The sequence below is a fragment of the Oncorhynchus nerka genome, linkage group LG17 (genome assembly GCF_034236695.1).
Source record: "Oncorhynchus nerka isolate Pitt River linkage group LG17, Oner_Uvic_2.0, whole genome shotgun sequence".
Taxonomy (NCBI): domain Eukaryota; kingdom Metazoa; phylum Chordata; class Actinopteri; order Salmoniformes; family Salmonidae; genus Oncorhynchus; species Oncorhynchus nerka.
The window spans coordinates 10,582,874-10,605,234 of record NC_088412.1 but is presented as its reverse complement, the minus strand read 5'-3'; the positions used below and the strand labels follow the sequence as shown (position 1 = coordinate 10,605,234).

At 43.8% G+C, this 22,361-nt stretch overlaps 1 pseudogene; it reads right to left on the bottom strand.

Annotated features, from left to right (window-relative positions):
- The window catches only part of LOC115117279 (tight junction protein ZO-1-like), a 222,293-nt pseudogene that overhangs the window by 47,682 nt on the left and 152,250 nt on the right, over window positions 1-22,361 (bottom strand).

The following is a 22,361-nucleotide window of genomic DNA, read 5'->3' as shown; positions in this document are numbered from 1 at the left end:
TAGCAGAAGAAGAGGACAGAATAGCAGAAGAAGAGGACAGAATGGCGGAAGAAGAGGACAGAATAGCACAAGAAGAGGACAGAATAGCACAAGAAGAAGAGGACAGAATAGCACAAGAAGAAGAGGACAGAATAGCACAAGAAGAAGAGGACAGAATAGCACAAGAGGACAGAATAGCACAAGAGGACAGAATAGCAGAAGAGGACAGAATAGCTGGAGGAGGAGACAGAATGACAGACGAAGAGGACAGAATAGCAGAAGAAGAAGACAGAATAGCAGAAGAAGAAGAGGACAGAATAGCAGAAGAAGAGGACAGAATAGCAGAAGAGGACAGAATGGCAGAAGAGGACAGAATAGCAGAAGAATAGGACAGAATAGCACAAGAAGAAGAGGACAGAATAGCACAAGAAGAAGAGGACAGAATAGCACAAGAAGAAGAGGACAGAATACCAGAAAGGACAGAATAGCACAAGAAGAAGAGGACAGAATAGCAGAAGAGGACAGAATAGCTGGAGGAGGAGACAGAATGACAGACGAAGAAGACAGAATAGCAGAAGAAGAAGAGGACAGAATAGCAGAAGAGGACAGAGTAGCAGAAGAAGAGGACAGAATGGCAGAAGAGGACAGAATAGCAGAAGAAGAGGACAGAATGGCAGAAGAGGACAGAATAGCAGAAGAATAGGACAGAATAGCACAAGAAGAAGAGGACAGAATAGCACAAGAAGAAGAGGACAGAATAGCACAAGAAGAAGACAGAATAGCACAAGAAGAAGAGGACAGAATAGCAGAAGAAGAAGAGGACAGAATAGCCCAAGAAGAAGAGGACAGAATAGCAGAAGAGGACAGAATAGCAGAAGAGGACAGAATAGCTGGAGGAGGAGACAGAATGACAGACGAAGAGGACAGAATAGCAGAAGAAGAAGACAGAATAGCAGAAGAAGAGGACAGAATAGCAGAAGAAGAGGACAGAATAGCAGAAGAAGAGGACAGAATGGCAGAAGAGGACAGAATGGCAGAAGAGGACAGAATAGCACAAGAAGAAGAGGACAGAATAGCACAAGAAGAAGAGGACAGAATAGCACAAGAAGAAGAGGACAGAATAGCACAAGAAGAAGAGGACAGAATAGCACAAGAAGAAGATGACAGAATAGCACAAGAAGAAGAGGACAGAATAGCACAAGAAGAAGAGGACAGAATAGCACAAGAAGAAGAGGACAGAATAGCAGAAGAGGACAGAATAGCTGGAGGAGGAGACAGAATGGCAGACGAAGAGGACAGAATAGCAGAAGAAGAAGAGGACAGAATAGCAGAAGAAGAAGAGGACAGAATAGCAGAAGAAGAGGACAGAATAGCAGAAGAAGAGGACAGAATGGCGGAAGAAGAGGACAGAATACCAGAAGAGGACAGAATGGCAGAAGAAGAGAACAGAATAGCAGAAGAAGAGGACAGAATAGCACAAGAAGAAGAGGACAGAATAGCAGAAGAGGACAGAATAGCACAAGAAGAAGAGGACAGAATAGCACAAGAAGAGGACAGAATAGCAGTAGAAGAGGACAGAATAGCACAAGAAGAAGAGGACAGAATAGCACAAGAAGAAGAGGACATAATAGCAGAAGAAGACAGAATAGCTGGAGGAGGAGACAGAATGGCAGAAGAAGAGGACAGAATAGCAGAAGAAGAGGACAGAATAGCAGTAGAAGAGGACAGAATAGCTGGAGGAGGAGACAGAATGACAGACGAAGAGGACAGAATAGCAGAAGAAGAAGACAGAATAGCAGAAGAAGAGGACAGAATAGCAGAAGAAGAGGACAGAATGGCAGAAGAGGACAGAATAGCAGAAGAGGACAGAATGGCAGAAGAGGACAGAATAGCAGAAGAATAGGACAGAATATTACAAGAAGAAGAGGACAGAATGGCACAAGAAGAAGAGGACAGAATAGCACAAGAAGAAGAGGACAGAATAGCACAAGAAGAAGAGGACAGAATAGCACAAGAAGAAGAGGACAGAATAGCACAAGAAGAAGATGACAGAATAGCACAAGAAGAGGACAGAATAGCACAAGAAGAAGAGGACAGAATAGCACAAGAAGAAGAGGACAGAATAGCACAAGAAGAAGAGGACAGAATAGCACAAGAAGAAGAGGACAGAATAGCACAAGAAGAATAGGACATAATAGCAGAAGAGGACAGAATAGCAGAAGAGGACAGAATAGCTGGAGGAGGAGACAGAATGACAGACGAAGAGGACAGAATAGCAGAAGAAGAAGACAGAATAGCAGAAGAAGAAGAGGACAGAATAGCAGAAGAGGACAGAATGGCAGAAGAGGACAGAATAGCAGAAGAATAGGACAGAATAGCACAAGAAGAAGAGGACAGAATAGCACAAGAAGAAGAGGACAGAATAGCACAAGAAGAAGAGGACAGAATACCAGAAGAGGACAGAATAGCACAAGAAGAAGAGGACAGAATAGCAGAAGAGGACAGAATAGCTGGAGGAGGAGACAGAATGACAGACGAAGAAGACAGAATAGCAGAAGAAGAAGAGGACAGAATAGCAGAAGAGGACAGAGTAGCAGAAGAAGAGGACAGAATGGCAGAAGAGGACAGAATAGCAGAAGAATAGGACAGAATAGCACAAGAAGAAGAGGACAGAATAGCACAAGAAGAAGAGGACAGAATAGCACAAGAAGAAGACAGAATAGCACAAGAAGAAGAGGACAGAATAGCAGAAGAAGAAGAGGACAGAATAGCACAAGAAGAAGAGGACAGAATAGCAGAAGAGGACAGAATAGCAGAAGAGGACAGAATAGCTGGAGGAGGAGACAGAATGACAGACGAAGAGGACAGAATAGCAGAAGAAGAAGACAGAATAGCAGAAGAAGAGGACAGAATAGCAGAAGAAGAGGACAGAATAGCAGAAGAAGAGGACAGAATGGCAGAAGAGGACAGAATGGCAGAAGAGGACAGAATAGCACAAGAAGAAGAGGACAGAATAGCACAAGAAGAAGAGGACAGAATAGCACAAGAAGAAGAGGACAGAATAGCACAAGAAGAAGAGGACAGAATAGCACAAGAAGAAGAGGACAGAATAGCACAAGAAGAAGATGACAGAATAGCACAAGAAGAAGAGGACAGAATAGCACAAGAAGAAGAGGACAGAATAGCACAAGAAGAAGAGGACAGAATAGCAGAAGAGGACAGAATAGCTGGAGGAGGAGACAGAATGGCAGACGAAGAGGACAGAATAGCAGAAGAAGAAGAGGACAGAATAGCAGAAGAAGAAGAGGACAGAATAGCAGAAGAAGAGGACAGAATAGCAGAAGAAGAGGACAGAATAGCAGAAGAAGAGGACAGAATGGCAGAAGAAGAGGACAGAATACCAGAAGAGGACAGAATGGCAGAAGAAGAGAACAGAATAGCAGAAGAAGAGGACAGAATAGCACAAGAAGAAGAGGACAGAATAGCAGAAGAGGACAGAATAGCACAAGAAGAAGAGGACAGAATAGCACAAGAAGAAGAGGACATAATAGCAGAAGAGGACAGAATAGCTGGAGGAGGAGACAGAATGGCAGAAGAAGAGGACAGAATAGCAGAAGAAGAGGACAGAATAGCAGAAGAAAAGAGTGTCATCATCACCTGTTCTTGTTAGGTATGATGCCTCTCTCCACCTCCTGATGGTTCTTGCCGATGCGGATGGCCAGCCAGGAGCCCAGCTTGCCATTGTACAGCGTGTCCACCACTCTGAACACCTCTCCCTTGTTGAAGCTCAGGCCGTACGGAGACTCCTTCTCATACTCAAAGTGGGTCCGGATGTAGAACGAGTCGCCCACATCAGACTCCACGATTCGCCGGTAGACTGGAGCCAAACACAGACAGAGTCAGAGGGAGGAGAAGAAGTCCAATACATATACATCTCTGGTAGTAGTTCAACCGGTCCCAATTCACTTCCTTTACCTTGACCCTAATATACTGGGATTGCAGATCTGTAAAATGGAATCAATATGGTGGAAGCTTCACCCCTAAACTGATCATACCTATCCAGACCCTTCAGAGTGGGGGAGTGGGGGGTGGGTAGTGAGTGAAGGGGAACCAGCTCAGTTTATTTTTCATCCAGTTTCCTCTCGTCCTCCTGCACTCACCATCCTTCTTCTTCTGGGCCAGGATGGTGACCTCTTCACCTTTAGGGAGGTCAAGGAGGAACAGCACCGCCTCTTCTCGGATGATATTAGCAAAATCCACATTATTAACCTGGGAAAAACAGGGAGCTGTACGGTTATTATTTTCATTCGTTTAACGTTTTTTTTGTGTGGATATTTGTATCAAAGAGATGAATAGGATGAAAGGAAGTAGGTAGTTTCAATGTGTTGTTGTTGTTGTAGAATCTATATTTGATAACGAATGATACCACCACAAACACAGCCGCCTCCTTGTTATCCTGTTCACTATGTATCCTTGGAAACCATCGTGGACATCTTAAAAAGTGTTGGATAAATTTTCACTCGTGACCTGGGAAAAGGTTATGGGTTCAATTCCCCCCAGGGATCACATACACTTACTAAATGTAGGCACTGACAGAACTGACATACAGTTGAAGTCGGAAGTTTACATACACCGTAGCCAAATACACTTAAACTTTTACATTTAAACTTTTCACAATTGCTGACATTTAATCCCAGTCAAAATTCCATGTCTTAGGTCAGTTAGAATGACCACTTTATTTTAAGAATGTGAAATGTCAGAATAATAGTAGAGAGAATGATTTATTTCAGCTTTTATTTCTTTCATCACATTCCCAGTGGGTCAGAAGTCTACATGCACTCAATTAGTATTTGGTAGCATTGTCTTTAAATTGTTAAACTTGGGTCAAACGTTTCAGGTAGCCTTCCACAAGCTTCCCACAATAAGTTGGGAGAATTTTGGCCCATTCCTCCTGACAGAGCTGCTGTAACTGAGTCCGGTTTGTAGGCCTCCTTGCTCGCACATGCTTTTTCAGTTCTGCCCACAGATTTTCTATAGGATTGAGGTCAGGACTTTGTGATGGCCACTCCAATACCTTGACTTTGTTGTACTTAAGCCATTTTGCCACAACGTTGGAAGTATGCTAGGGGTCATTGTCCATTTGGAAGACTCATTTGTGACCAAGCTTTAACTTCCTGACTGATGTCTTGAGATATTGCTTCAATATATCCACATAATTTTCCCCTCTCATGATGACATCTATTTTGTGAAGTGCACCAGTCCCTCCTGCAGCAAAGCACCCCCACAACATTATGCTCCCACCCCCGTGCTTCACGGTTGGGATGGTGTTCTTCGGCTTGCAAGCCTCTCCCTTTTTCATCCAAACATAATGATGGTCATTATGGCTAAACAGTTCTATTTTTGTTTCATCAGACCAGAAGACAAAGTACGATCTTTGTCCCCATGTGCAGTTGCAAACCATAGTCTGGCTTTTTTATGGCGGTTTTGGAGCAGTGGCTTCTTCCTTGCTGAGTGGCCTTTCAGGTTATGTCGATATAGGACTCGTTTTACTATGGACATAGATACTTTTGTACATGTTTCCTCCAGCATCTTCACAAGGTCCTTTGCTGTTGTTCTGGGATTGATTTGCACTTTTCGCACCAAAGTACGTTCATCTCTAGGAGACAGAACGCATCTCCTTCCTGAGTGGTATCATGGTGTTTATACTTGCGTACTATTGTTTGTACAGATGAGCGTGGTACCTTCAGGCGATTGGAAATTGCTCCCAAGGATGAAACAGACTTGTGGAGGTCTACACTTTTTTTTCTGAGGTCTTGGCTGACTTCTTTTGATTTTTCCATGATGTCAAGCAAAGAGGCACTGAGTTTGAAGGTAGGCCTTGAAATACATCCACAGGTACACCTTCAATTGACTCAAACGATGTCAATTAGCCTATCAGAAGCTTCTAAAGCCATGACATAATTTTCTGGAATTTTCCAAGCTGTTTAAAGGCACAGTCAACTTAGTGTATGGAAACTTCTGACCCACTGGAATTGTGATACAGTGAATTATAAGTGAAATAATCTGTCTGTAAACAATTGTTGTAAAAATGACTTGTGTCATGCACAAAGTAGATGTCCTAACCAACTTGCCAAAACTATAGTTTGTTAACAATAAATTTGTGGAGTGGTTGAAAAACAAGTTTTAAATGACTGTGTATGTAAACATCCGACTTCAACTGTATATACACATGTCAGCTGTGGTTAATGGTGCTGATGGTCTACATGTCTAAATGTTTATACAACATCAGCGTTTTAAAACAGATTCTCCGATACTTTTGTATAAGGGTTGCTGCTATCAACTCATAGATGCCATTGCCTGCCATTGTGCCCATTGAGCAAGGCACCCACCACAACAACTGCTCCACCCCAGAAACTGGGCACCCAGAAGCTCTCCAACCTGGGTGCCTTTCAGAGGTAAAAGGACAAAACCATATATTGTTCAAAGGGGCTTATTAGGAAGTTGCATAATAAAATTACAGAACACAGTCCAAATGTAGTTCCTTTTTCATAATACTGGGGCTTGTAAAACAGGTCTATTAAAGAGATTCTCCGGTACTTTTGTATAGTTTTTAGCCAGTAGTTCTGAAAGTAGTGCTCATGAGCCAAAAGTGGTCCCCCAAAATGGTGTACTACGTCACATCATGCGCACCATGTCATTTCTCTCTCTCCCAAGCTGAAGCTCATTGGTGGAAATCAAATTACTCGGGGGCTGACTAATTGAGGGGATTTTCTGGCTAATTGAGGTAAGACAGTAATTCTGATCATAGATGATGCATGCATGAACTACACATTGACACATCCAGCCCAAAACGAGATAAAAAAAAAAATACTTAGCAGTTGCCAAAGTTCTGGAGCATGTCTTTAAAATAGTGCCCATGGTCTACACCTCTAAAATGTTTACATAACATCCTTTAGAGTCACCCTCGGCGACAACAACCCTGACAGAGTTTTACTGCACTCTAAACTGAAATCCACACCATTACTAAGACCCACACATTACACATTTACGCAGAGAGACGAGGAGGAGGCGGAATGTAAACAGAAAAAGATATACAGCTCGGAGGGAGGAAGAGAAATGGGACAAACCGAGAGAGAAAGGAAAACAGTTTTTAGTAGTGATGCCGGTTGCTAGGAGACAGACTCCAAAGGAGCAGGAATGTTAGAGCAGCCGGGTTTAAAAAAAACCCGTTAATAAATCACAGAAGAGAAGCTTTTGGATACGTCCCCTAATGGGCCCTGGTCACAACTTGTGTACTATGTAGAGAAAAGGCTGTCATTTGGGACGCAGACATTGAGATACAAACCAAGGCCCTGTGAAAACACGGCTACCGTTACAGACACTGTTAACCACGTTGTAAAAAAAAACAACACAAACACCGAATAGAGTGTAGCATCTTGTTGTTGTTGTTTAGGCAGCCATTTTAATTTGGTATCCTCTCTTTAGCATCTTGTTGTTGTTGTTTAGGTGGCCATTTTACTGTGGTATCCCCTGTAGCATCTTGTTGTTGTTGTTTAGGCAGCCATTTTAATTTGGTATCCTCTCTTTAGCATCTTGTTGTTGTTGTTTAGGTGGCCATTTTACTATGGTATCCCCTGCAGCATCTTGTTGTTTTGGTGGCCATTTTACTGTGGTATCCCCTGCAGCATCTTGTTGTTGTTGTTGTTTAGGTGGCCATTTTACTGTGGTATCCCCTGTAGCATCTTGTTGTTGTTGTTGTTTAGGTGGCCATTTTACTGTGGTATCCCCTGTAGCATCTTGTTGTTGTTGTTTAGGTGGCCATTTTACTGTGGTATCCCCTGTAGCATCTTGTTGTTGTTGTTTAGGTGGCCATTTTACTGTGGTATCCCCTGCAGCATCTTGTTGTTGTTGTTTAGGTGGCCATTTTACTGTGGTATCCCCTGCAGCATCTTGTTGTTTAGGCGGCCATTTTACTGTGGTATCCCCTGCAGCATCTTGTTGTTTAGGTGGCCATTTTACTGTGGTATCCCCTGCAGCATCTTGTTGTTGTTGTTTAGGTGGCCATTTTACTGTGGTATCCCCTGCAGCATCTTGTTGTTTAGGCGGCCATTTTACTGTGGTATCCCCTGCAGCATCTTGTTGTTTAGGTGGCCATTTTACTGTGGTATCCCCTGCAGCATCTTGTTGTTTTCGGCGGCCATTTTACTGTGTTAACACGTATTTGCTAGTATATGCAACGTCACCCTTTCTTCTTCAATTCCAGTGGCAACTAAAATGGGATTTCTGTGCAATGAAATTCAGTAGCTGCTAGCATTGATTAAATTTGTGTACACATTAGGCTACACAGCATGTCATTTTGACGAGGATCATTTTAACACAGCCAACGATTTTATCCTATGCAATTTACAGTACAGTGAGTGCAACTGCATACATTGTGGATGTGATCCCTGTAGAAATTGAACCGACAACCTTCGTGTTGCTGTAGTGAGTGTGTAGTTGCTGCTGTATCGTGTCTCACCCTGAGAATTTGATCCCCCTCCTCCAGTCCCTCCTTAGCTGCTGGGCTATCCTCCAGGACTCCTGCTACAAAGATGCCCACATCGTTCCCCCCTGCCAGCCTCAGACCCACACTCTCCCCCTTCTTAAACTTCACCAGCTTCATACTTGGCCTAGGGAGAGAGGGGACAGGGTGGGATGGGGGGAGACAGGGTGGGATGGGGGAGAGAGGAACCAGGGTGGGATGGGGGGGAGACAGACAGTTAAAGAACCACTCTGTGATATTTATGTTTTTGGAAATAAGGAGTGTCATCCATAGAAGTATACTTTCTAGAATGGCTATTCCCATTCAAGTCAGTGGTCTGATGGGCCTTGTCCCTTCTAAAAATTCAAATTCTATGATGTCACCTGCCAAAGATCAGTGAAGTTTAAACGTTATATAGTCATGGCTGGTCATGGCTCACATCAACACTAGAGGTCGACCGATTATGATTTTTCAACGCCAATACCGATTATTGGAGGACCAAAAAAAGCCGATAACCGATTAATCTGACTATTTTTATTTATTTATTTGTAATAATGACAATTACAACAATACTGAACACTTATTTTAACTTAATATAATACATCAATCAAATCAATTTAGCCTCAAGTAAATAATGAAACATGTTCAATTTGGTTTAAATAATGCAAAAACAAAGTGTTGGAGAAGAAAGTAAAAGTGCAATATGTGCCATGTAAGAAAGCTAACGTTTAAGTTCCTTGATCAGAACATGAGAACATATGAAAGCTGGTGGTTCCTTTTAACATGAGTTTTCAATATTCCCAGGTAAGAAGTTTTAGGTTGTAGTTATTATAGGAATTATAGGACTATTTCCCTCTATACCATTTGTATTTCATTAACCTTTGATTATTGGATGTTCTTATAGGCACTTTGGTATTGCCAGTGTAAAAGTATAGCTTCCGTCCCTCTCCTCGCTCCTACCTGGGCTCGAACCAGGAACACATCGACAACAGCCACCCTCGAAGCAGCGTTACCCATCGCTCCACAAAAGCCGCGGCCCTTGCAGAGCACGGGGAACAACCACTCTAAGTCTCAGAGCGAGTGACGTTTGAAACACTATTAGAGCGCACCCCGCTAACTAGCTAGCCATTTCACATCGGTTACACAAGCCTAATCTCGGGAAATGATAGGCTTGAAGTCATAAACAGCGCAATGCTTGAAGCATTGCGAAGAGCTGCTGGCAAAACGCACAAAAGTGCTGTTTGAATGAATGCTTATGAGCCTACCACCGCTCAGTCAGAGCTTACCACCGCTCAGTCAGAGCTTAGTTATAACATAATAACACACAGAAATACGAGCCTTAGGTCATTAATATGGTCGAATCCGGAAACTATCATCTCGAAAACACGACGTTTATTCTTTCAGTGAAATACGGAACCGTTCCGTATTTTATCTAACGGGTGGCATCCATAAGTCTAAATATTCCTGTTACATTGCACAACCTTCAATGTTATGTCATAATTACGTAAAGTTCTGGCAAATTAGGCGGCCTAAACTGTTGCATATACACTGACTCTGCGTGCAATGAACGCAAGAGAAGTGACACAATTTCACCTGGTTAATATTGCCTGCTAACCTGGATTTCTTTTAGCTAAATATGCAGGTTTAAATATATATACTTCTGTGTATTGATTTTAAGAAAGGCATTGATGTTTATGGTTAGGTATACATTGGAGCAACGACAGTCCTTTTTCACGAATACGCACCGCATCGATTATATGCAACGCAGGACACGCTAGGTAAACTAGTAATATCATCAACCATGTGTAGTTATCTAGTGATTATGATTGATTGATTGTTTTTTATAAAGATATAAATGTAATGCTAGCTAGCAACTTACTGTGGCTTACTGCATTCGCGTAACAGGCAAGCTCCTCGTGGAGTGCAATGTAATCAGGTGGTTAGAGCTTCGGACTAGTTAACTGTTAGGTTGCAAGATAAGCTGACAAGGTAAAAATCTGTCGTTCTGCCCCTGAACAAGGCAGTTAACCCACTGTTCCTAGGCCATCATTGAAAATAAGAATGTGTTCTTAACTGACTTTCCTAGTTAAATAAAGGTGTAAAAAAAAACGTATATATATTTTTTTAAATCGGCCAAATATACCGATTTCCAATTGTTATGAAAACTTGAAATCGGCCCTAATTAAATCGGCCATTCCGATTAATCGGTTGACCTCTAATCAACACCATTATCCCAGAAACCCTAGATCCACAGATGATGCAATCCTCTATTACACTCCACACTGCCCTTTGTCCCACCTGGACAAAAGGAACACCTATGTGAGAATGCTATTCATTGACTACAGCTCAGTGTTCAACACCATAGTGCCCTCAAAGCTCAGCAATAAGCTAAGGACCCTGGGACTTAACACCTCCCTCTGCAACTGTATCCTGGACTTCCTAACGGGCCGCCCGCAGGTGGTAAGGGTAGGTAGCAACACATCCGCCACGCTGATCCTCAACACAGGGGCCCCTCAAGGGTGCGTGCTCAGTCCCCTCCTGAACTCCCTGTTCACTCATGACTACACGGCCAGGCACGACTCCAACACCATCATTAAGTTTGCCATGTGGTGCCAAGACAACAACCTCTCCCTCAATGTGATCGAGACAAAGGATATGATTGTGGACTACAGGAAAAGGAGGACCGAGGACACCCCCATTCTCATCGAAGGGGCTGCAGTGGAGCAGGTTGAGAGCTTCAAGTTCCTTGGTGTCCACATCACAAACAAACTAACATGGTCTAAGCACACCAAGACAGTCGTGAAGAGGGCACAACAAAACCTATTCCCCCTCAGGAAACTGAAAAGATTTGGCATGGGTCCTCAGATCCTCAAAAGGTTCTACAGCTGCACCATCGAGAGCACCTTGACAGGTTGCATCACTGCCTGGTATGGCAACTGCTCGGCCTCCGACCGCAAGGCACTACAGAGGGTAGTGCGAACGGCCCAGTACATCACAGAGGCCAAGCTGCCTGCCATCCAGGACCTCTACACCAGGCAGTGTCAGAGGAAGGCCCTAAAAATTGTCAAAGACTCCAGCCACCCCAGTATTAGACGGTTCTCTTTGCTACCGCACGGCAAGCGGTACCGGAGCGCCAAGTCTAGGTCCAAGAGGCATCTAAACAACAACTTCTACCACCCCAAGCCATAAGACTCCTGAACACCTAATCAAATGGCTAACCAGACTATTTGCATTGCCCCCCCCCCCTCTTTAGCATTGCCCTCCCCCTCGTAGGATACTGTTAGAGACTTGTGAACAGATACTTCAACATATCGTAGGACGCTGTTAGATACTTCTACATACAGTAGGATACTGTTAGACTTCTACATACCGTAGGATGCTGTTAGGGACTTCTACATACCATAGGATACTGTTAGAGACTTCCACATACCGTAGGATGCTGTTAGAGACTTCCACATACCGTAGGATGCTGTTAGAGACTTCCATATGCCGTAGGATGCTGTTAGATACTTCTACATACCGTAGGATGCTGTTAGACTGGTGAACAGATACTTCAACATACCGTAGGATACTGTTAGACTTCCACATACCGTAGGATGCTGTTAGACTGGTGAACAGATACTTCTACATACCGTAGGATGCTGTTAGACTGGTGAACAGATACTTCTACATACCGTAGGATGCTGTTAGACAGGTGAACAGATACTTCTACATACCGTAGGATGCTGTTAGACTGGTGAACAGATACTTCTACATACCGTAGGATGCTGTTAGACAGGTGAACAGATACTTCTACATACCGTAGGATGCTGTTAGACTGGTGAACAGATACTTCTACATACCGTAGGATGCTGTTAGACTGGTGAACAGATACTTCTACATACCGTAGGATGCTGTTAGACAGGTGAACAGATACTTCTACATACCGTAGGATGCTGTCATCATGGGCAGCGCTGGGCACAGGGGCATCAGCGGGGCTGACTGGCAGGTCCACGTCAGGCTGACCTGGCTGGGCATATACTGGCTTGGGTTCTGAGGAAAAACACGCACGCACACACAGAGAGAGTGAGAGATAATATCAACTGCACTATTCATACAAGAGGATGTACTGACAGCTCCCAACACAAAGACCATGAGGCAAATCCTCAAGGAACAAAATGTGTGCATACACTCTCTCACACACGGAAGCACACGAACACACAGCCACACAGAGACACTCAGTTGGCTGCAGGGCAGTAGCGGGAACGTCAGAGTCCATCAACTCACACTACAGTCTAAACACAGGCTGCAGCCTCAACCAAGCTCAGCTCAGCTCAGCTCAGCTCAGCAAGCGTCTAGATCTCATCATGGTAGCTGGGCTCAAACATTTGTACATGTTAAGTGTATTGCTCAAGGGTACAAAGGCAGTAGGCATCTAGCGTAGCTAAAATCCACAGATATTGTATCCTGTTGGACTTGGGATTCAACCCTGCGACCTTCTGGTTGAACTATCTAACATTTAGGTTACCGGGTAAGGTTAGTGGTTAGTTGTTCTGACCTGGTAGAGGAGGGACCGGTTTCTCTTCCCTGGTGACAGACTTCTCCAGGGGTTTGGGCAGGGCAGGAGCCTGTTCCGCTAGCTTGGGTGGCACCGCTGTCGGCTTCGAGATCCTCTCCTCCTCCTCACGACTTCTGTGACTGGTGACAAAAAAAAAAAAAAAAAAAAAAGGTATTTTAAATTGTTGTTATTTCATACATTTGATCCAAAGCGATTTACAGCACAGGAAGTGCATACATTTTTAATATGTGCAAGTGATCCGTGTAGGAATTGAACCCAGAAACTATACATCTGGCCTTGTTAGTGCCAAGCTCTTATCAACAGACCCTCAAAGAACCAGGGATGTGGTACAATTCAACAAACACTGTATATCAATACATACGCAGGACTGGTTTGAGCCTCTGCCCTCTGGCACATATGCTAAGTGGTTAGGGCTAGTTACATGCTAAGTGTTCTGGGCTAGTTACATGCTAAGTGTTCTGGGCTAGTTACATGCTAAGTGGTTAGGGCTAGTTAATGCTAAGTGGTTAGGGCTAGTTAATGCTAAGTGGTTAGGGCTAGTTAATGCTAAGTGGTTAGGGCTAGTTATATGCTAAGTGGTTAGGGCTAGTTACATGCTAAGTGGTTAGCGCTAGTTATATGCTAAATGTTCTGGGCTAGTTATATGCTAAGTGGTTAGGGCTAGTTACATGCTAGGTGGTTAGCGCTAGTTATATGCTAAGTGGTTAGGGCTAGTTATATGCTAAGTGGTTAGGGCTAGTTATATGCTAAGTGGTTAGGGCTAGTTACATGCTAAGTGTTCTGGGCTAGTTACATGCTAAGTGTTCTGGGCTAGTTACATGCTAAGTGGTTAGGGCTAGTTACATGCTAAGTGTTCTGGGCTAGTTATATGCTAAGTGGTGAGTGCTAGTTACATGCTAAGTGGTTAGGGCTAGTTACATGCTACGTGGTTAGGGCTAGTTACATGCTAAGTGGTTAGTGCTAGTTACATGCTAAGTGGTTAGTGCTAGATACAGTGCATTCGGAAAGTATTCAGACCCCTTTGACTTTTTCCACATTTTATTACGCTACAGCCTTCTTCCATTTAAGAATGACGGAGGCCACTGTGTTCTCGGGGACCTTCAATGCTGAAGAAATGTTTTGGTACCCTTCCCCCAGATCTGTGTTTCGACACAATCCTGTCTCGGAGCTCTACGGACAATTCTTACAACCTCACGGCTTGGTTTTTACTATGACATGCACTGTCAACTGTGAGACCTTATATATACACACGGGTGTGTGCCTTTCCAAATCATGTCCAATCAATTGAATTTACCACAGGTGGACTTCAAGTTGTAGAAACATCAAGGATGATCAATGGAAACAGGATGCACCTCATAGCAAAATGGTCTGAATACTTATGTAAATAAGCTATCTGGGTTTTCTTTTGCAAAAAAAATATATCTAAAAACCTATTTTCACTTTGTCATGATGGGGTATTGTGATATCATGATGGGGTATTGTGATGTCATGATGGGGTATTGTGATGTCATGATGGGGTATTGTGATGTCATGATGGGGTATTGTGATGTCATGATGGGGTATTGTGATGTCATTATGGGGTATTGTGTGTAGATTGATGAGGAAAAACATGTATTTAATCAATTTAATCGAATAAGGCTGTAACGTAACAAAACGTGGAAAGAGAGAGAGAGAGGATTCTGTGTACCCTAGGTGCACTTCACTGTGTGCCTCTGGCCAAGAACCAGGAAAGGTTGGACTTAAAACAAACACACACTACTAACACCGAGGTCACAATAAATCATCCAAAACGGCAACAAATATATAACCTGGTCCAAGAGCTGTTTGTACTGTCTTGCCAACTCGGATGGTCATTGCCATGCCAAATACAAACAAGTTATGCAATGCCCATAAGAGTTGGCTATAGAACACATTTAAAAACACAAAATGCAGAAATAGCTCAGCCATTTTCCTAGTTGCTAAAATTCTAAATAGTTTGCGACAAAACAAGCAGGTACGGTGCGAAGAATTATTGTATAATCTAAACCACTCTGAACTATATTTTCCATAACCACATTTCCCCACCCCCCAGCTGTTTGAAGCTGGTGTACAAAACTGAAAGCATAGAAATAGCACAAATAGAACAGATCTACCTCTTCTTAGCCTGGCTTTCAATGAGAATGACAGATCTATATCACACGCTAGCTGTCCTGCAGGGTACTGTGGTTGGGAAACAGAGCAGAGGCCTGGTAAGCGGTGCTAGCTGTCTTGTAGGGCAGGAGTCAGCAGGGGTCAACAGGGGTCAACAGGGGAGTCATTGCATACCTTAGAAAGCTATTTCTAACTCATTAGAAATATCCAGATCAACTAGCCCATGTCAGCTAATTGTTTTTATGCTAATGTTTTTTTAGCTAGGTTTTTAAGGGCATAGATTTTGTAGTAATGTTCGAGTCACTCAAATATCACATGAACACACATTAGACATGGCAAAATGTATAGAATTGCAAGAAAATGAGCTTTAAAACTGCAAAATTGTATCTGCACCTCATGGCAAAATGTATAGAATTGCAAGAAAATTAGCTTTAAAACTGCAAAAATGTATCTGCACCTCATGACAAAATGTGTAGAACTGCAGAAAATAAGCTTAAGAACTTTCTAGATTTTCTCTCTGTCAACAGGAGGGGTGTGAACAGTGTGTGTCATGAATAGGGCTGTGGCGGTCATGAAATTTTGTCAGCATCATCAAGCAAATAACTGCCGGTCTCACGGTAATTGACTGTTAATGAACAAACACATTTAGCATCTCCTGGCCTCCACACACAGCCTACAAGCCACTGATGCAGACCTTTTGAAACATCTACATTTTTAAAAGTCTAATAAATCCATGTAATATAGCTGACACCATCACAATAAATCCATTATTTATTTTAGACAGGTCTAAAGAAACATGATATGAAGAAAATTTAGGCTATTTCAGAAGGACAGAATAGCCTACTCTGAGTTGTCCTGATGTTAGGTCCTGGTCTGGCTATGCCATATGGCTGTGGGCTACACTAGTTCATTTAGTTGTCCTTATGTTAGGTCCTGGTCTGGCTATGCCATATGGCTGTGGGCTACACTAGTTCATTTAGTTGTCCTTATGTTAGGTCCTGGTCTGGCTATGCTACATGGCTGTGGGCTACACTAGTTCATTTAGTTGTCCTTATGTTAGGTCCTGGTCTGGCTATGCCACATGGCTGTGGGCTACACTAGTTCATTTAGCAGACAAGATTTGCTTAGAATTCCATGGCATTATTTTATAGTATGGAGAATAAAATGTAACAAAGCTGAATAAAATAGAAAGGACATTTTCTCCAAACGATTTGAGGGAGTGCGGACAAGCGGCTATTCTGTGTTGATCGGTAAACAAAGAAACAGGTACTTCTATTTGTTTCATTTAGATTTAATAATGCAACTTTAGTTGTTTTACAAACATTGGGCGAAATGTTCTGGTTTTTTATTCATTCCAAGGCGGCATGATGCGACTCGACTGACGATTTGAAAAAAGTCGATTGAAAGGCATCAGCTCATACCTTTTGAGGCCAGTGGCCATCGGGCTGAATATAGTTCCCTTCTCCAAGCCCCTCATCACATGACTGGCACAACTACAACTCTACTGGCAAACCACTGCCTATTGACAGGACAGGGGGAAGTGAGTGTGTGTGAGCACCTAAAAACACACACACACACACACAGGGTTTTTCCTGGATCAAAATGGGGTTTAGGTGGTGGGTGTGGCCAATTTAAAGGCCCTCTTCTTGGCATCAGAGACAAAATTGTGCCGTTTTAAAACAAACTTTCTGCAATTCCTCTCTTCCCAACGCTGCGACTACCGTACAGACTCGGGAGAGGCGAAGGTCGAGAGCCACGCGTCCTCCAAAACACAACCCTAACCAAGCAGCACTGCTTCTTGATACACAGCTTGTTAAACCCGGTACGCCAGCTGCACCAACATGTTGAGGAAACACTGTTCAACTGGTCAACCGTGTCAGCGAGCATTGTACAGGAAACACTGTTCAACTGGTCAACCGTGTCAGCGAGCATTGTACTGGAAACACTGTATAACTGGTCAACCGTGTCAGCGAGCATTGTACAGGAAACACTGTATAACTGGTCAACCGTGTCAGCGAGCATTGTACAGGAAACACTGTTCAACAGGTCAACCGTGTCAGCGAGCATTGTACAGGAAACACTGTATAACTGGTCAACCGTGTCAGCGAGCATTGTACAGGAAACACTGTATAACTGGTCAACCGTGTCAGCGAGCATTGAGCACGGCCCGCCAAAGGAGTCTCTAGAACGCGAGGGAACAAGGACATCCCTGCCGGCCAGACCCTCCCCTAACGACACTAGGCCAATTGTGCGTCGCCTCATGGGTCTCCCGGTCACGGCTGGCTGCAACACAGCCCGGGATCAAACCCGGATCTATAGTGACACCGCTGTGCCACTCGGGAGGCTATTTTTTTTAGTTTTTCCATGTATGAATCTGTTATTCAATGCGTTTCTATGGGCTAATAGCAGTAAGGTCAAATTCAATGTTTCATCAAATATTTTTGTTATAGCTAAAGGTGTCCTTAAAACAATCCCCCTCCCCAGCCTTGAACTCTAGGGCAGAGGGGTATTCAACTCTGACCCTACAGGGGTCCAGACTCTCCTGCTTTTCTGTTCTACCTGGTGTCCCAGGTCTAAAATCAGTCCCTGATTAGAGGGGAACAACGAAAAAGCGCAGTGGAACTGGCTTCAAGGACCAGATTTGAGTTTAAGGTTCCCAGTCTAGCTGTTTGAAGCTACTTTCTTGCAATTCTACACATTTTGCCATGGAACTGAGAAAAGAAAATGCAGTTTTATAGCACATTTCCTGCAATTCTACACATTTTGCCATGGAACTGAGAAAAGAAAATGCAGTTTTATAGCACATTTCCTGCAATTCTACACATTTTGCCATGGAACTGAGAAAATAAAATGCAGTTTTATAGCACATTTCCTGCAATTCTACACATTTTGCCATGGAACTGAGAAAAGAAAATGCAGTTTTATAGCACATTTCCTGCAATTCTACACATTTTGCCATGGAACTGAGAAAAGAAAATGCAGTTTTATAGCACATTTCCTGCAATTCTACACATTTTGCCATGGAACTGAGAAAAGAAAATGCAGTTTTATAGCACATTTCCTGCAATTCTACACATTTTGCCATGGAACTGAGAAAAGAAAATGCAGTTTTATAGCACATTTCCTGCAATTCTACACATTTTGCCATGGAACTGAGAAAAGAAAATGCAGTTTTATAGCACATTTCCTGCAATTCTACACATTTTGCCATGGAACTGAGAAAAGAAAATGCAGTTTTATAGCACATTTCCTGCAATTCTACACATTTTGCCATGGCTTATGCCATCTGAGTGACTCATAATAACACAAACAAATCATTGCCCCATGCCATTTTTTTTAAATGTTGTTTAAATCGTTTTAAGTTTACACTGAACATGTTTTACCATTGCAATTTTTTCTCTCTAAAATAAATAAATCATCATCATGTTGTTTTAACATCCGTTAAACATGTGACCAATATTTTTACACACACACACACACACACACACACACACAAACACACAAACACACACGTGAAGGAATGAGTCTGCTCAATCAGGCTGGAGACAGGAAAAACAGATTTATTCAACACATCCTGAAAGAACCTTTCACTGCCGACTGATCTCCTGCGACTGACTGGGGGAATAAAATAGGTCATTCACAGATCTGCTAGATAAATCTATCTGCCCTAATCTCTCCTCTATGTCAATAACTTAACTATCTGATCTCAATCTCCTTTAAATGCTTTAAACACAGCCAAAGATCACTGCAGCCTTGTTTTCTCTCATCACCATTGAAAGAGATGAACATTTCCTGGTATTTGTGTTTTAATCCGCTTTCACACACACACACACTACACACACACACTACACACACACACACACACACACACACACACACACACACACTACACACACACAATATTTACAGTGAGTAACAGCCTGTTATTAGCCCACTGTTAGAAGGCGTAGTCTCTCTTCATCTTCCACACAGATCATGTGACTCCACTTCTACAGGCTGTGTCCTGTGTGACTCTGACACTACATCCACAGGCTGTGTCCTGTGTGACTGACACTACATCCACAGACTGTGTCCTGTGTGACTGACATCCACAGACTGTGTCCTGTGTGACTGACATCCACAGACTGTGTCCTGTGTGACTGACACTACATCCACAGGCTGTGTCCTGTGTCACTCTGACACTACATCCACAGACTGTGTCCTGTGTGACGGACACTACATCCACAGACTGTGTCCCTACTGGAGCCCTGAGCCAGAACAAGACCTGACACTCAATAACAGATGCACAGCATGTACATTAAACATACAACCAATCAGTGCGTGTCTGTCCTTGAAGCTAAATTAATACTGCACCTTTTGACAGTGTAAAGTCATGGCTGCTAACTGAGCACTGATTTCCTGATATCAGCATCAATGTCAAACATAAAAGGGCACATCTAGAATTCACAAAACATTGATCCAATTCAAAAACACACGAGGGACACACACACACACACACACACACACACACACACACACACACACACACACACACAATTATAGCCAAGAGTATTCAGGGCACAGATGTAATCTTTATGGTTTAGTGGTCCCAAGTAATCCTTATCGGTAGGAAGGGGAGAAATATAGGGGTATTTTGAATGAATCTACATCAACATGGGGTAACTATCCATTTACTAATGTTTTCTATGTCTACATTTATTCAATATTCTGTCACCTGACAAGTACTGCGGGGCTCTACACAGCGGGGCTCTACACAGTGGGGCTCTACACAGTGGGGCTCATACACAGTGGGGCTCTACACAGTGGGGCTCATACACAGTGGGGCTCATACACAGTGGGGCTCATACACAGCGGGGCTCATACACAGCGGGGCTCATACACAGCGGGGCTCATACACAGTGGGGCTCTACACAGCGGGGCTCTACACAGTGGGGCTCATACACAGTGGGGCTCATACACAGTGGGGCTCTACACAGTGGGGCTCATACACAGTGGGGCTCATACACAGTGGAGCTCTACACAGCGGGGCTCTACACAGCGGGGCTCTACACAGTGGAGCTCTACACAGTGGGGCTCTACACAGCGGGGCTCTACACAGTGGGGCTCTACACAGTGGGGCTCTACACAGTGGGGCTCTACACAGCGGGGCTCTACACAGTGGAGCTCTACACAGCGGGGCTCTACACAGTGGAGCTCTACACAGTGGGGCTCTACACAGCGGGGCTCTACACAGTGGGGCTCTACACAGCGGGGCTCTACACAGCGGGGCTCTACACAGCGGGGCTCTACACAGTGGGGCTCTACACAGCGGGGCTCTACACAGCGGGGCTCTACACAGCGGGGCTCTACACAGTGGAGCTCTACACAGTGGAGCTCTACACAGTGGAGCTCTACACAGCGGGGCTCTACACAGCGGGGCTCCTAGGGAACGGGGTGTCCAACTTACGGTATTCTCCAACTGAAGAGTCTTTGTTAAGTGGGCAAAAAAAACAAAATAATAGGAAAATAAAGACACTTAACAAACCCTTAAAAACATTTACATTTCCAGCGGGTCAAAACGGTTTGAAATACAGTTCGAATTGAGGTCAGTTACGGGTCGTAAAGACGTCATTTCAACTAGTTTTGCCCACTGGGTGAGAATTTCAAAAAAGCACAGGCAGCCAATCCTGATATTCTGCTAAATTATTGGCAAAAGATCTGATCTGATTGGTCATAAGACCAATTAGTGGTAAAAGATCTGATCTGATTGGTCACAATTAGTGGTAAAAGATCTGATCTGATTGGTCATAAGACCAATTAGTGGTAAAAGATCTGATCTGATTGGTCATAAGACCAATTAGTGGTAAAAGATCAGAATTCGGCTGCCTGCGAGCCTTTGAGTTTGACGGTGTCGCAGCCAGGTGGTGTGGCGTTTACCTGCCGTTGCTGATCTGTGGAGGGGAGTGTCTGGAGTGGTCGGAGGGATCAGATCGCCTGTCAGGGGAGCGGGACCGGCTGCTACGATGTCTGTCGTGGGATCGGATCGAATGGTCGGACGCCACCGAATGGATATCTGAAATGTCTGTTGTTCAAAACACACACACACACACACACTTCAATGGCTGTGCGAAGTTGCTGGATATTGGTGGGAACTGGAACATGCGTCGATCCAGAGCATCCCTAACATGCTCAATTGGTGACATGTCTGGTGAGTAATGCAGACCATGGAAAAACTGGGACATTTTCAGCTTCCAGGAATTGTGTACAGATCCTTGCTGAAACATGAGGTGATGGCGGCGGATGAATGGCACGACAATGGGCCAACAGAGTGCTCCATGGTGGGGGCAGGCATAAGCTACAGACAAACAAACACAATTGCATTTTATTGATGGCAATTTGAATGTACAGAGATGCCGTGACGTTGACATCAGCAAACCGCTCGCCTACACAACGTCACACACTGTCTGCCATCTGCCCGATACAGTGGAAACCGGGATTCATCCGTGAAGAGCACACTTCTCCAGGGTGCCAGTGGCCATCGATGGTGAGCATTTCCCCCACTGAAGTCGGTTACGATGACGAACTGTAGTCAAGTCAAGACAACGAGCACGTAGTTAAGCTTCCCCGTGATGGTTTCTGACAGTTTGTGCAGAAATTCTTCGGTTGCGCAAATCCACAGTTTCATCAGCTGTCCGGGTGGCTTGTCTCATACGATCCCGAAGGTGAAGAAGCCGGGTGTGGAGGTCCTGGGCTGGCGTGGTTAGATGCGGTCTGTGGTTGTGAGGCTGGTTGGACGTACTGACAAATTCTCTAAAACAACGTTGGAGGCGGCTTATGGTAGAGAAATTTACATTAAAAACAGCTTTGGTGGACATTCCTGCAGACAGCATGCCAATTGCACGCTCCCTCAAAACTTTAGACATCTGTGGCATTGTGTTTTATGACAAAACTACACATTTTAGAGTAGCCATTTATTGTCCTCAGCACAAGGTGTACCTGTGTAATGATCATGCTGTTTAATCAACTTCTTGATATGCCACACATGTCAGGTGGACGAATTATCTTGGCAAAGGAGAAATGCTCACTAACAGAGAAACATCAATTGGTGTATTTGAGAAAAATACGATTTTTGTGCGTATGGAACATTTCTGGGATCTTTTATTTCAGCTCATGAAAACATGGGACCAACACTTT